This window comes from Parasteatoda tepidariorum, chromosome 4 (genome assembly GCF_982258835.1).
Source record: "Parasteatoda tepidariorum strain Cologne lab strain chromosome 4, Ptep-v5.0, whole genome shotgun sequence".
NCBI lineage: Eukaryota > Metazoa > Arthropoda > Arachnida > Araneae > Theridiidae > Parasteatoda > Parasteatoda tepidariorum.
In genome coordinates, this window is record NC_141758.1 from 2,216,334 (window position 1) to 2,231,730 (window position 15,397).

Sequence of the window (15,397 nt, forward strand, 5' to 3'; positions counted from 1 at the left end):
AAAATTCCAGTTTGTTTTTCGCTCATCCTATTAGAACGATTTGTCGTAGAATGTTCTAATGTTGACAGTGACCTTCTTCGTGCTTGAAACTATCCGTATGCCAAATTTCATAACTTGCGGTTGGATGGTTTAGGAGTCTATAAAGGACACACAGACATTCATTTATATTGTGGGGGGAGTTATCGACAATGTCAACCGTCATCTATGAAGAGGTACCCTGACATAGAGTCGAGTTAACATGTCTTATATACTAGTGAATTATAGTTATAATTTTGTAGTGGCAGATACGCTACAGTACTCCCCCACCAGAATTATATCTGTGATAGAATTCGATGAATGGATACCACTAGTTGAATCATTGCTGTTTTTGTGCGAAGCCGGGAGAGCTGTTTTAAGATCACCGTACTTTTTGAGTGCTGAATGTGAGAGGTGTATTAACTTCACGGTCGTAGTCGCTCCTGTGTTGCCTTTAGCAGTCGAGTGTATGCAGGCCGACGTTGCGTTGAATCGAGACTGAGTAGCAACAGTGGTGGGTAATGTCGCAGTCACAAGTAGCAAGTCAACAATTCAATGTGGACCATCCAATGAAGTAGACGTTACTGTCGATGTAGGCGTATTCATATCGAAGTGGGTGGTACTGCCAAGGTAAGCGCGTTCACACCACGTCCGGGTCACCAATGTGGGGTGAGTTATCGAAAATGTCAACCGTCATCTATGAAAAGGTACCCCGACATAGAGTCGAGTTAACATGTCTTATATACTAGTGAATTATAGTTGTAATTTTGTAGTGGTAGATACGCTGCAATATATATATATATATATATATATATATATATATATATATATATATATATATATATATATATATATATATATATATATATATATATATATATATATATATATATATATATATATATATATATATATATATATATATATATATATATATATATATATATATATATATATATATATATATATAGAGAGAGAGAGAGAGAGAGAGAGAGAGAGAGAGAGAGATTATATGCTTCCATGTTAATAAGTCATATTTGAAATATTAGCATCGTTACACCTTCTTAATTTATTTAGCTACTTCTAGAAAATTTTATTTAGCTACTTCTTTATTTAAAGGTCTTTTTGTTTTCTTCTGCTTTTTTGTATTAGGATGCTCTTGTTTACTGCTGCTCACCAACCCCGAAGATTGCTTCGAAATAATTGTTGTTTCTTAAAGTTAAAAGTATTCACTTAACATACTAAAATAAAGTCTCTTTGCTTGTGTCTTTACTGCCCAAATCCAAATATTATTATCTATAAGTAATATAAATAGTTAGATGTATTGGGAATAAGTCATTTTTCTAAGTAAAACATTTTTCTATATAGAATTTATATCGTTATAACATTTAATTGTTCAAACAAATTTGATGAGTTCATAACTGTAATTTAATATTTTCGCTTACCAAACAGGCGGGTATATTAAATACTATTTTTGCTTGCATATTAACATTGTGCATGAAGCTGATCGTTTAAGTTCTAAATCATTTAACAGATCTTTTCAACTGTCATTTATAACAGTATATTAATGTTATTGGCGCAAAAATAATAATTGTAAAATGATCAGACCACCTTTCTAAATAACTTTATCTTAAAATCAAGAGCAGAATTATATGGTAATAATAATAATACATAAAACAATTCTCTTAGTTTTAAATTCTTGAACTAAAAGTGTAACAATTGCAGTACAGGAACACGACTTTACATTAGGGATAAAAAAAATTTATAGAAAAACAATAACTTTATGCCTTTTATTAATATTATGCTGATGACAACCAAAACAATATGGAAATTAAGGATTCTACCACGGGATTTTCCTGCCAATAAAAATGCGTGGATAACAATAGAAAATTGTGACACCATCATTAGATTTGTTTATAGAGTTAGATTTCAACGGTCTCTTTCGCAATTCACAACTTTATAAGAGGTATAACGAATATTATGAAATTCATTTAAAATATGAAGATTAAAGTGAGAGGGACACCTCGTTAGGATAGAAAAAAAAAATGTACCACGGCTAAACAATATAGTGTAGGAACTTGAGGAAAACTGAAACATTGATTGCTTTGAGCAAGATCTTATCCCGAAATACCTTAAAAAAAGTGCATCATCAGATAAGACAAAATGGAAAGTTGTTCTTGAGCAGCCACACCGGTGTGTCGTGACATTAACCACGAAACGCCGTTCTATTTCGTGAATTATATTATCACTTATAATTTAATTTTTCTACAGTCTATTTACTTTCCAAGAGTTATAACAGGGTTTTGTTATAGCAGTCATATTTTATTGAGTTATAGCGAAAAATTTAAATAGAAAACTGTTTGAGTCAATGCTGCAATAGTGGTGACGCAATACGTTAAGACAAAAAGCAAAAATTCTAATCTAAAATCAAGTAATAACTTTGCTTATAAACAAGAAGCATCGAGGCATAATCGTTTAGAAAAGAACAGTTATTATTTTCTTACCCTTAACACACCTTGAAAAACTACTTTCGAAAAACTGTTTCGTTGCTTTATTTGTTGACTAAAGTAAGTGGACTGAAACTGCTCTATTGCTATTTTCGTAACGGTAGAAGATTATAGGTGTGTAAATGTTTTCGTAATAGTTCCATACTTCCAATGAACAGAGAGCGTATAAAGGAAAAATGCAATAAATTTGTCGATTTTTTCCACATAGATGATAGTTATCATAAGAAAGTAGAATTTTGTGTATTTTCAGATTAACAGCAAGCTGAAATATTAATCTGTTCTGAAACTGTTCAATCGTTATTTTTTGACTGACATTCATCCCTCTAGAGAAGCAATCGTTTTCTAAACTGTCCCACCATTATTTTCTAATTAATCGATTAGTACCTAACCTTAGTAGCATAAAAGTACTATGCTTTTTAATAAAGAAAAGAATAAAATGATATCTTCATAATTACAGGAACACAATATTCCTGCCGACCATAATATATTAACAGTAATATATGCTTAATCTATATTAGTATCAGGGGAACTGAAAAGTAATGTCATTTCGGAGCAATAAATATTCGTTAGTCTTAAAAACCAATTTACATTTTTTTCAATCCATTTCGATTCCTTTCCGATCCGGCATTGAAAGGTTGTTGCTAAAGAGGTTGAATACATTATTGATTAAAAATAAAATCTTTATAACAAATATCAAATTCACCGAAACGACATTATTTTCCGGTCTACCCAATAATATATTAATAATTACAGAAAAACAATATTTCTGTCTACCATAATGTATTAATAGTAATATAGTTTGCAATATTTGTAATTAATTATATTCATATGAGAAGTAAATATATAGTGCTTTTTTAAAATGTTATCATGAAAAATTCATTTGGTATAAGTAAATATGAACTGCCACTTTTTTCCTTTTTCATATATTATTTGTCATTTAAGCTGACCAGCGTTCTCAAATTAAAACTCTGATAGCAAATTTTTTTAAAAAAGAAACATTCGATAACTTTTCACCTTTCCAAATATTTTAAATAATTATTCTTGTTAAAGAATTTCTTCTGTTCTCAGAATGTTAAATTAAATTAGATCCGCATAGAAATATCCGAATAAAAATTTTAAAGCCAGTTATTTGATTTTTTTTGGGGGGGGGGAACGCCGGTCAGATTACATATACGGAATGATTTTTGATGCCGACCTTTTATGGGCTATTCCTGAGAAAATTAAAGAATAGGAATTGTGTTAATTTTTTTTTTTCTGATCAACTCCAATCGCAAAAAAAGTCACTGTTATATCGTTATTTTCAGATTTATAGCGAGAATCAAAATTAAACTGTTTTAAAATGACAATTTATGAATCGTAGGTTCTTAAGAAAAAATTGTTTAGAAACTTATCCATTATTTATTTTTAACTTTTAATCAGCGTAATAGATAAACGAAATTTGTTTATCGGTATTTTCATAGCTCATGGTAATCGTAAATTTAAAAAAAATACATACCATCTTTGTTTTCTGATTAAAAAGAGAGCACAAAAAAATTTTTAAAAAAATATTCTTAAACTGTTTTACTACTATTATCGACCCACAGCAATCATTGGAATAAAGATAGAAACATAAGCCTTTAGATTGAACATAGATTGAAACATATTGTTATTTTCTTTAAAATCTAACAGCCTAAATATGTACGACAGTTAACCATATGACCCAATTCAGCACAAGTATTGAAATGAATGTTTATAAATGTATTTGAATTTCTGATCATAAATGCAGTGCACGACATCAGCGTACTAGAGTCGAGAACCTGACTCCAAGTCAAACAATTTACTAAGAGCACTTCAAGAGCTTCTCACGTGACGGCATTTAATGCTGTTCTGTACAATTGTCATTCCATATCTCCTTGAGGCATCGATTCATATTGATTCTCTGTTTGTGACCCTTGGTAGGACTGTGACATGACCCCCCTCTCGGTAACATCTGCCCTTCGGAATGAATGTCACATAATCTGGATACTATACCCTTCGAGACACTTTCACTTAAAACTCACCAACTTGTCTATGGATTGCCTCAGTGTATCGTTTGAACATCAAATTCAGATGTGATTGAGCTGTTCGTTTGAGCATTGATAAAAGAAAAAGCATATTATACAGGGGAAAAAAATTTACGTCATAAAATTGGATACAAATTATTATTAAGTGTTCCTTTTATTCAGACATTCTTAATGACAACATTTCTCAAGTATTTGGAGGATGATAATGGATTATTTTACTTTGAAATCAGATTTTAATAGCCGCTGTATTTTTACAAATTCAAGGGAAAGAAGGATAGATGGGTTGCATGTTTTTTTTTATTTAATAACTTGCATTCCATAAATATTTTAGCAAAAACTTTTTTTAATTTTACAAAAGTTATTCGTTTATAAAATAGATTTTTAGTATAATAAAAGCGAAATTACTTTGGAAAAATCAGATATGATTAAGAAATGTATGGTCTATGAACACAAGGTGAATTTCGTAAGTAAAAAATAATTATTTCTTTAGGGAAAGTGTAAATTCATTTGACAAATTATAAATTCCGTTCACAAAATTGTCAATCCTTGAACACAAACGACATTTATAAACTTGATATCACATGCTTAACTATTTGAAGTTGTTGTCTACATTACGCGTTTACCTTCGCGTAAATAATACAAAATGTTACATTTAGTATTCAGAAATATTACATTTAGTATTCAATGACTACGATATAACATTTTTTGTGTTTTTTTCTTTTAGTTCTTGTTTTTCTCGAAAATGTTTTTCCACCAAATCATGAAGAAAACCATAAATTTTTGGCTATTTATTAAATAACGTATGTTTGAAGTCAGCAAATGTTTTTATAAATACAACTAGCTGAATACCCGTTCTCCGCAAGGGGTAAATAGAACAATCAATAAATCAGTACTGAGAAACACAGCACAATTAAAGAGCTTGATGGAAGAACCAGGTGAACGACATTTTTAGGGATATTAATGAATTAAAGAAAATAACGAAAAGTGGTTGCATCAGAACTGTTCTTGCTTTCACTTTTATCTTAATATAACTAATCCATATTAGTTTCTAATATGCTTGCATGATTTTGTTTCAAATAAGGCAGTGGTAAATCAAATAAAGTAAAGAATTATCAGTCCCACCTTCAAATAAATTCGTAATATAAAATAATTTGGATACAACTTCTTTTTCCGTTCTGAAAATGTTCCTTACCTGACTCTTCCACTAAGTTTTTCAATTAAGACAGCTAAAATAATTTAATTTTCTTATTTAATATTATATGTTATAATATTCGGTGGCTTTACGTCATTGAAGTAAGTAAAGCTCGTTGTTTGTCATTCATATCATTGAGAAAAAAAGATAAAAATGTATTTAGCACCACTTGGCATGATGCTATTACTCTCGGCCAATTCATGATAGTTAAAATTTACCACTATTAAGTGATTTTCTCTAGTACATATCCCTTTCGAGGGGCCATAAAAAGTTTAATTCCAAAGTATCGGTATTAAAACTGCTCAGTATTGGTACTTTTTCAATAATCACCAAATATATCAACATAATATTTTATACCTATATTAGTATATTTGGTACTTATTACATAATCCTTCAACATTTGAGTTTATACATATGTCAGTAAACTAAAGCCTACTTTTGAGAAAAAAAATATTAGAACTTGAAAAGGATTTTGGAGCATGACCATTTCCCTATCTGACATTTAATTTACTGTTAAAATATTCATAAGTAGAGATGAAAAAAAGTTCTTTTAATATTCATTCAAATAGTAATACACTATCTTAGGTACTACTGGAAGAAATATTTTCCTTAACTACGGAAAACCCGTAGTAGAATTCCTATTAAAACCAATTTGCCAAATGCCATAACACCAGTAGTACATATTATCGTCACTGATACATATGAATTATGCGTCATCTGTGAATGGCGATTTTTCACTGCTTTCTTAAACGAATTTCCCATTAATCTTTCCTTCATGGCTTTTCAGCACACAGCTTATTTTATTTTATTTCAATTAACACACATCATCAATATTAATTTACTATTAGCGTCAATAATAATATGCAGATTTTTTACGGTTAGTTACCCAAAATGCGGATAAGTATCTTTTCTCCTTAATTTAACATTTTAGTTCAGAAATAACTTTTTTTATTTCAACTAATACACCTTACCAGCATTAATTAAGCATCATTGTCGCCAGTGATAGTATGACGATTTTTCTTACTGTTCTCTATTCAAATAAATACTGTTACTCTATTTCTTTGTTTTCAAGAACACAGCCTATTTCTTCAATTTCAATATGCATATATTATCTTAATTAATCATCATTGACGTTATTAAGCCTCATTGGGGTCGATTTTTTATGTTTCTACTAAAGGAATTTGTGCCACTTTCTCATTAATTTTGCTTTTGAATACAAAAATACTTTTTTATTCCATTACCGTTGGTTTTAAATAAGTAATTTTCTAGAAAAACGTTTAAAAGAATTAAAATAAAGAAAATTAGAGAGTGTGGTATCAGACAAAGTATAAATTTGGTGACGTACACCAGGCGTGCTACCAGATACCCGGTAATGTTCATTGAATTTATCTAACATAGCGAATATAAAATAATTAAATATTTAAATGCGTGCAATAAACTATTTTTGGATGAAATAGAACTATAAGCTAGCAATTATCTTTAAAATCTGTGAAAAATTGAATCGTTAAATTTAAATCAATGGCTAATGCTTAACTAATCAGAAAATTCCCTTTCGTTTTTCGCTCATCCCGGTCGAACGATTTGTCGTAGAATGTTTTAATGTCGACCGTGACCTTCCTCGTGCTTTGAAATATCTGTATGCAAAGTTTCATAGTTTTCGGTCAGATGGTTTAGGATTCTATGAAAAACACACACACACATCCACAGGCATTCATTTTTATATGGATGGAAGATTATATGGATATATTTTCCTTTTGTAGTTATATCTACATTTTATCAACCGCAGTTATATCTACATTTTATTAAACGCAGTTATATCTACATTATAATCAATCGGCCCCTTAACAGAATATTAATGTGAATTCGAACTGAACCAAAGTAAATAGAAGTTAAATGTCATGAAATTGTTTTATACAATTGACAGAGTTATGTAAATGTTATGAGAACGTAAATATCTCTATTATACAATTAAAAACATACATGAATTTTATAGTAGTTCATATGAGTAGTTTGTCAAAGCAATCTGGCAAGAAGACTGAAATTGCTTGGCAAATAATCGACCACAATCAATATTTTTCATCAATTAGTAAAGAGGATTGAAACTTACTTGGAATTAAATAGGCTATGACCGATTCGCTAATTAATTCCGACAAGAACAACTCAACTAGTACACTTCCAGTAAACTCTTATTTCACCACTCTTTTGACCGGCATGCTGTTACTATTTTGAAGTTGAACTATTACATGAACTTCTAATGAGGGTCCAAAAGCTTTTGTAATTCGTTTAAAACATGCTCTACCATAATTCCATACTAGACTTTTGTAATACAGTTTAAATATACTCTAGCAACTATTTTACATTGGTCACTGAAAATGGTATAGTGACGTAGCATGTGGATATCTCGATTCTTGAAACGTTGCATTTGTTTAAGCTCGCAAACTATTCTTTTCATTTTATTTCGTGTAAGCCAAGTATCCATTCTCCTAATTCTTTAACACACCTTCCAAACAATCAGCCGGAACTGACGTCATTGGTCCCCTTGTGTGTGGGTATATTTGATTTCCATCTTGAAGTGCAAATACCCAATGAGTTTATTAATCTTTCTCAATCATTTTTTAAATGCTCTCTTGGTTGTGACCACCCAGAGAAATTTTTAATTAATTTCACGGCATTCAAAATCAGATTATGAGGAAAATCATCAATGTTGGTTTCAGAGATACTGCTCTTGATATTGATCCTTTTGAACAGTAATTTTAGTAAATTGAATAGAAACTTTTTTTACAACACAGCAAACATGTTTGGCTGAAAACGTTAGTGATACTTTTAGATTTGGCAATCTTAAGGAGAACGCCAGTATCAGATGAACCGCTGACTTTTTTTTTAACAGTGATGCGAGATCATGACCATACAACATAAATTCTAGTACATTCATTCACCGTAAAAAGAAATTCATGTACCTCAGGTCGAAAATGGTACTTTACACTAAAGTAGTTGGCACCATTTGGTGCAACACCACTACACAGTTAATAGTTCTTGGATTCAGCGTTTCATTACACTATATTTATTATTTTTTATTATTTTACTTAAAACTGGCCGAAAAAATTTTGAATTTTAAGGCATGAAATTTTTTGAATCATTTTAAAAACGTAATTTTGCAAGTCAAAATACAAAATTTTTAACAAAATCGGTACACAATTTCCTAAGAAATTGAATTTCAAAAAAGTCGGATATTTAAAATTTGATTTTCTAGGAACTATTAGTCCGAGTTAGCTCAAATTTTGTATTTTGCCTTGTAAAATTATATTCTTTTATATGATGTAAAATTTGTATATGAAATTGTATATAAAATGATGTATATAAAATTTGTAATGCAATTAAAAAAAATTCGAGCATTATCAAAGAAAATAATAAAAAATAATAAATACTTACTAAAAATTATTTTTTGCAAATTACCTTTGGATAAACGAATTTTATAACTGTGGGCAAAAATTTTTCTATTCGTTTAAAAAGTTCTCCAGATATAGTGAAATACGCCAAAGTAAAATTAACATTAAGGGGTCCAATTTTTGTACCGCTCTCGTGACCAAACTGTTGACACCATGTTTTCCAGATTGCGGCTACGCCCTATTTTTTGGGGGTTAGAAATCCAAATCGGTAGGGAAAAAAAGACATGTTTATTCAGAGAAAATACGTTCTTGCCTCTGATTTTGCAACTTAAAACATCGTCTGCACTTATTAATTAGCATAGTTGAGGTCTCCCTTTCGAGCCATAACGATTGAGTCCTGGAACGTGAAGATACGATCATTAGATCAAAAGTTATTCAGGGTATTCAGTTTTTTTTTTGCTCATTTTACACTAGTTCTTAAAATAAAATTAGTTTGTAAGTCAAACATACACTTAGCCCACAGATAATATTAACACAAATTCGAAGTAGGCTTACCAAAACGGAAACTGATAAAAAATTATAAACTATAAAATCACTTAATATATTTCTCAGAGAGTGAAAAACTAAAATCTATATATATATATTTCTCTTACACGGCACCAAAAAAAGCCTCATTACAACTCCCCAAATGGCAACGTTAGAAAATCGACCAATGATTGCTGCTTAAAATGTCACATGGCAAATGTCACATGAGGTGGCTCAACATATAGCGCTTTTAAAATCGGAAACAATAACCAGAGTGAGCATTATCAGGTTGTTCAATTCAGATTCATGCACTAAAAATATGATAATATTTAATTTAAACTAAATTAGGAATTTATTAGGCTGGCCTTCTCCATGACTATAAATAAGTCACAAGGTCAGACTTTTGAGAAAATCAGTTTAGTATTGACTGAACAAGTTTTTAGTCATGGACAACTTTATGTTGGCCTGTCAAGAGTTAAGTAATTTGACAGCCTTTCAGTAATTGCTTCAAGATGCCAAATCTATAATTGTGTTTTCAAAGAAATTCTAAATGCTCAGTGTTAATTTCTTAGAGCTTTGCACAAAAAAATGTTTTTTGGAAAAAATTTAATTGAAACTTCTATTGGCAGTAGGCAAGGGGAACTGCCAAAATCAAAACTCCCCGATTAGAAATGCAGCATGGCGACCTCCACGCTGTATTTCTCGGGTAATGCTAACAGCCGTGCATTTTAATTTATGGTATGTAAAACATCCTTATTTTGTTCTAAAATGTTATGTATTTTATCACAAATGTTAATTAATATAGAAATTGATTTCAATAATGCTGATCACCAAAAAATATTTCATTTGGCGATAAAAAAAAATTTTGTGTTCTTGAAAATGAAAGACTTTTTGAGGGTTATTATCTCACAAGGAAAAGTTAGGGTTTAAAGTTTATATTTTTAAATAATAAAAATTTTTTCTAGAACTTTCAGAATTTCTAGCATTAACTAATTTATTATACACATTTAGATGAATTTGGGTGAGTAACTGCAATATTTGATAATTTATTTTGCTAATATGTTTCTCATTTAGCTAATGTTTTGATTTTTTCACCATGTACAATGTAAATAGCTAATATACTTTTTTAAAAGCCAATAAGAACATTGATAGAATTCTTCTACATAAGTACAATACTATGTCTTTGATGATAAAATACTATGTCTTTGTGCTAGAACATTGTGTTCATTGGCAAGCGAGCGCAGCGAGCCATGATTCACGGCGTGAACCACATGGGATTGCATAGCAATTCTCGGGGGTTGGCGAGCGTTAGCGAGCAGGGGCCGGAGCCTCCTAGTAATAATTATTCTTCTAACACAACACAAATCATACATAATATTTAATGGTAAATGTTTGCCTTTGTTGATGAATATCAGCATTTAAATAGCACAATTAACTCTCGCCAACTCATTCCAGATCGTGAGCTAAATACTTGTGATATTCTACTTGGCGTTTCTGGAATGTCGAATATTCAAATAACACCAACATTGGTGTTTTCGGCAGTGAAAATAATTCTCGTATGGTGTGAAAGTGGAAGAGTTTGGTGTAAGAGTATTTAATTTAAAATGTTTAGATTTAAATTCCACCATTATATGAACGTTCGAGTCGGTGTTTGCCCGGAAAAATGTGCTCCTTTACTTAATTTTTTTGGGTTCTTCAACATCATATACCGAAAGATATTACATCAAAGTGTTTGCAATGTACATACAGTTCATCAGTAAATATTCATCATCAATTTTTAGATAACTGTGCTCATAGTTTTTAATGATAACTCATCTCAAACTCCATACGTGTTCCAGTTGCCCGATCGCTACCACCCCAAAGAATCATTGCACAAAATATCACTGCACACAAAATACTAAAGATTATGCATTGTCCTGACTTTCAAATTTGAGAAACAAAACATAGCAAAATAATTAACTAACAGGGGAAGAGATGTTCCGCAATGACCATCTCTTAATACATATTTTTAGAATCAGTATTACCTGAAAAAGTATATTCTACAGGGATTTCAAGTTAACATATAGTGAACAAAAAAAAAAACCAAAAAAAAAAAATCACTACGAAAATTTAACGAATTATTACAAAGGAAGAGAGACTGAAATCATCTAAATCTCTTTGATTGCCGGGAAAAGGGAAAGATTTGAAAGGAAGTTTTTGAGACACCTCCAAGTTTAATCCTTTTTTTTTTAATGCTTTATACCTTTTCCTTCACTACTGATTCGACAGATTTTGAGAAATTTTGTTTCGTCCTCACATAAAGGTTAATTTTAGAGCCCCGTTGATCTTACTTCCTAACTACAATTTCTTAAAATTAATTTATAAATATATATTAACGGCAGTGAGATCGTAATACCCTTTATAAAGATGAATTATGATCGTAATCAGAACTATGGAGACTCTAATTTGTACTCTATTAAATCACCAAATCCTCGATAAAAATATTAATAATACAAAGTAAATATTAATTTCAACTTATATATGCGCAATAAAAGTTCGAGATATTTTTTAAAATTACATAATTGGAAAAATAGTACTTCATATTATAACAAAAAAAGTTGAAAAAATAAACTTTACAAGTAATGAAATTTTAAGAAACATTTATTGGAGAAAAACTGGATATTAAAAGCTCACAAACACGATATCTCACATAAGTAATAAACATTTCATTGCAAGAAGATTCTTCAGGTAATTTTCTGGAACTTGGAAACAATTAAAAATAGGATACATAAAATGCATTTGCCAATATTTTTAATCAATTTTTCAAATGGTGTAAATAAATTTGTTTATGGAATTTTTATGCTTTTTCAATATTTCCCTCATAGGCTCAAAAACAATTAAATCTGATAAATTAAATTGATGATAAGTTATTTTTGAAATATTTGTCTCATTATTCAGGTGAGTAATATTTTTGTTCACTTGCAAATTATAAATATTTTTTCCAATTATTCTTCATTTCGTTGTTTCGTTTAACCAGAATGGAATTCATCAAAAATTTTCTTTAAATCCTACTCCACAGATTCTGCACATTCATCATTAGCATCACAAATACTCAACAAGATTAACACTCCAATCCTATTCATTTACTTGAGAAAGGCTAATTACAAATGAGAAGAATTGCATCCAATGTAATTAACCGCTTCCCGTACTCGTATTAATGAATTTCCACCTTCAGAACAAACTTCGATCCCCAAACACTGCTGTCAACCTTTTGATGACGCTTTAGGGAATGCTCACAATCACATAGTCTATACTTGTTATAAAATCTTCAGATCGTCATGTATTTGCTGTACAACGTGTACCGTAGAGACTGAATAGTTGAAGAGATAATCTTGAAATATTTTAATTTGGTGAGAATTACCTTTCAACGTAATTCTTAACGTTATCATTTTTATTAAATGCAGGAAGTTTTGATTAGATAACAACAACTCGTTTCCGAATGATTATGATTTAGAGATTAACCATAAAATGCTTTATAAAGAGGGTTTGACATAGAAGAATGCAACGTTATATACTTTTTAACGTGCATAATTAGTTATTGTGCAAATAAACTCTGTGATGGGAGATAATCAGGTTATGATCGATCATCACAAAGCAGGATCCTATTCATCAATAATGCCACTATAGGAGTCAATCGGTACTGACTCCTAATGCATACAGACAGAGTGTTACGTCAAGACCACCCTTAATGTATATTTTAAGAATCCATATCAAAACTAAAGATTCAGACATTAGGGGTTACGAACTAAGAACACTAACGAAACCTAACATACACAGTTGAAAAAGGCTGGTGTATCAAACACCAAAATGTGTTTGATTGTGGGAAGAAAGGGGAGATGAGTTGGATAACGGTCGTTAGAAAAACCTTAAAGTTTCAACGAGCAGTTAAACAGATTCTGATCTATTGTTCACCCGCCTTACTCAACTATGTTGAATCAAACACTTATAGCGTTATTATTTTTTATTACACTGAAATATTATTTTGCGATTTCGTATGTGCACACTTTACTTCATTATTAATAAGGATTCTAAAAATATGTATAAAGAGCGATCTTTACGGAACACCCTGTTAAGTATTTTTGGTACAATCGTAAAAAATAACGCCTTAAAGTTTATTGAAGTGAATGAGTGTTTGAGTCAGACAAAACAAAACTTTATGATGGACGATTGAAGAAAGCCAGATAAAAACAAGTCTTAATTATAAAAAAAAATTAACACCTTTTATAGATTCATTTTAATGCAACTTACAAATTGGTTTTAATTGTTTTAAACGTCAGCTTTGCCGTGAAAAATTCCCGATTTTTGACACAATGTTCGATAAATATTTAGTAAGCGTAGTTTAACTAACTAAAAAGCCTATATTTTTCTTAGTGACTATAGTCACGAAAAAAGTATAGGGCAACGCAGTGTTATAAAACTGGTTACTTTGGCTTTTGTTAAAATTAAATGTTGTTTAGTATAATAAAGAAAATTAATGATAGACTCTTCTTATTGTAAACGAAAAAAAATGAAATTGAAATGAAAAAAAATGAAATGAAAAATGAAAATGAATTCATGAACTTGATTTTAAAAAAAATGAAATAATTACAGCTGTGTAAGTTAATATGAATTTATGTTTGAGGAAAATTTGAAATAAAATGCATTAAGCGGGGTTTCCACTAAAAAGACTAAAAAATTTTAATGTCTATATTCATGAAAAAAAATCATGAAAAAAGTATACGTCAATGAAATACAGTAGACTGGGGTATTTTGACTTTCTTTTATTTTATGTAGGCCAGCATAACAGGAAAAATTAACTATGGGCTTTTCATGCTATAAAAGAAGGAATAAATCAAAAAATAAATTCATGGAGTTGATTTCAAAAAATTGAAAAAACTAAAAACAATTTAAAGAAAAACAATTACTTTTCCTTATGCAAATTTTTAAATAAATAAATATAATTTTTATTTCCAGACAAAACTGTGGCCCACAGTTCTTTGCATGGCAATGAATTCTGTGATAAGCGTGAAATAAAGCTATAAAGGCTTTGTTCTCAATTTATCGAGATTATTTGGCTTTACTTAAAAAATAGTTGACTTGAACAATTTTCCAATGGCATTTCGTTGTTTTTTTTTTTACTGTGAATTCGGCGATGAAATATTGATTTTAGTTCTATCTTTCCAACTCAGCTGTTTGACAAATAAATTTTGAGCGAAGGCTTTTAAAAAAAGACTGCAACAAGTTTTAAAATATTTTGTTTTTATCATCAGCTGTCACAAAATTTGACAATAGTTTTCATGCCGGAAAAATATTCTGAAAATTTTAAAGAAATTTAAATACTAAATTTTTTTATAATATTATTTTAATTAATAATAGAAATAAATAATTCCTTACTTTAATTACTGTAATTTATAAAAGCATATGTATATCAATTCATTTACTCTGCATGAAAATAATTCTACTTTGAGCGAATCATGCAATTTATATTAAAATACGTTTGAACTTAAATTCAACACTGGGGAAATAACGCATGCGCAGAGAAATAGAAATTGCAGATTATAAGTATAAGAAAATTAAATTGAAAGATCGAACAATTCAAATGACACTTTTTTACTGTGAAAATTTAAGGAATAAAGCATCTGATATACCGTAATATTGACAGTAATATTTGCTGTAAAATCTCTGTACCACCCTAATTAAATATATATAACG